A 2,266-nucleotide genomic window follows, 5' to 3' on the forward strand; every position below is an offset into this window, starting at 1 on the left:
TCACTAGATAAATTATTATCGGGTACGGAATGGCATACCACACTAGGGCTATCGCCTAGTGGCCGTGTGCATGATGATGCTCTAATCACTTGAAGAAGAATCCTCCAAACTATGTCGGATTTCCTCCAAGTTGCCTTGATGTGCTTCTATTAATTTCCATAAATTTTGAGCACTATCAAAATAAACAAACTTGTTAGACATAGATAAATTAAAAGCATTTAACAAATATTCTAACAAAATATTATTTATTGTAAACATTCGATGATCATTTTTATTCCACTTGGATTTCTTCAAAATGGGCATAATATAAGCATCATCTATAATTTCCCATAAATCGAAGTGTCTAGATTGAACAAAGAGTTTAAATCTAATACACCATTGGGTATAGGAAAAATATCTAATCTAGGAGCAATATTGATGGTATAACCTAAACTAGATGCACCATGTATATCCATAATATATATATATATATATATATATATATATATAATATATAATATAATATATATATATATACTATATATATATATATATATATATATCATATATATATATTATATATATATATATATATATATAATATATATATATATATAGCAAGCAAAACAAAATGGCAATCAAACTAGATTAAGCACAAACGATAAGCTTAGATCTTTAACTCAAGGTGATTAGACCTTAAATCAAAGAGCACCAAGCTCTGATACCAATTGTTAGACTCTAGAGGGGGGGGGGGGGATTAGGGTCTTGTGCTAATCTAATCCGATTTTATACCAATTAAAACTTATTAATAAATTATTCTTACAAGATAGATATACAATATGTTATGAGCAAGAATATGCAATATAAACAAAGAGATATATCATATATGATGAAATATATACAAGGATATATAAACAACACAATGGTAAATAATTTAAACTAAAGATACAATTGTGATAAGGTAATATAAACAATGCAAACACACAATATGATCATGGAGTTTGGACCTTCCATCCTACGTCTCCGCTCCCCACTCCTGAGGAGAAATCCACTATCATAACCGGGTTTTCTACGTGCAGTATGACATAAACACTTTTGATATCCACTAAAACTCAGACTATCAAATAATTATTTCATTTTAACTCTTTGCAAGATTTTGATTTTATCGCATTATCATGCAACACGGACTACCCTGTAGGTATCCTACAATAATGTACATGACTCATTAGTCTCATCACGATCTTAATGCGTAACATGAGTGTGGGACCGCCTACCATATAGGTATCCCAGAAGACGACTTACAAGCCTCATCGCACCCTCGTGTGGAATGGACTGCTAGACGAAGCATCCATACCCGACTCAATGGCCTATACAAATGTAATATCGACGCACAACTCCATATAGTACTGAGCTGTGCTCATCAACGATATCCATCATATGTATAAACTGTATAAATTTGGTATATCGACGCACTATTTCATATAGTACTGAGCTGAGCCCATTAACGATATCCGACATGTGTATAAATAGTATAAATCAGGCATATCGACGCACTATCTCATATAGTACTAAGCTAAAACTATTAACAATATCTGACATATGTATAAACTGTATAAATCTGGCATATCGACGCACTATCTTATATAGTACTGAGCTGAGCCCATTAACGATATTCGACATATGTATAAACTGTATAAATCTGGCATATCGACATACTATCTCATATAGTACTGAGCTGAGCTCATCAATGATATTGATCTCATGTATAAACTGTGTATATCTGGTATGTCGACGCACTATCCTATATAGTACTGAGCTGTGCACATCAACGACATCCAACATGTGTATGAATGATATCTAATTTCGAATATAATCAAATAAAAACTCATCATAATCCCCTTAGGATTCTCAAATATGTAACACAATATATATATGACTATACGTATAATATCAAGTGGCTCAAAACTCCACGACACATCTCAAAATGGCGCAACACACCTCCACAAAATGAGCAGGAAAAAACAATCGGGACTTCTGTTAGTAAAACAAGCATATCTTTCTCTAGGAACATTATTTTTAGAAATAGTTTTTTTGTTTTGAAAACTAGAATCACTCAGCTTTCAATTGTCATATATTTGGTTTAGGTTAGAGTACATTTGTTATCCTAAATCTCTAGTTAAACATTATACATATGCAACAGTTTTTCTACAGGATATGTTATTAGTAAAAATAACATATCTTTCTCTATACAAACTTGTTTTAATAATAGCTTTTTGTTCTGGAAACT

Source organism: Asparagus officinalis, chromosome 8 (assembly GCF_001876935.1).
Source record: "Asparagus officinalis chromosome 8, Aspof.V1, whole genome shotgun sequence".
Taxonomy (NCBI): Eukaryota; Viridiplantae; Streptophyta; class Magnoliopsida; order Asparagales; family Asparagaceae; genus Asparagus; species Asparagus officinalis.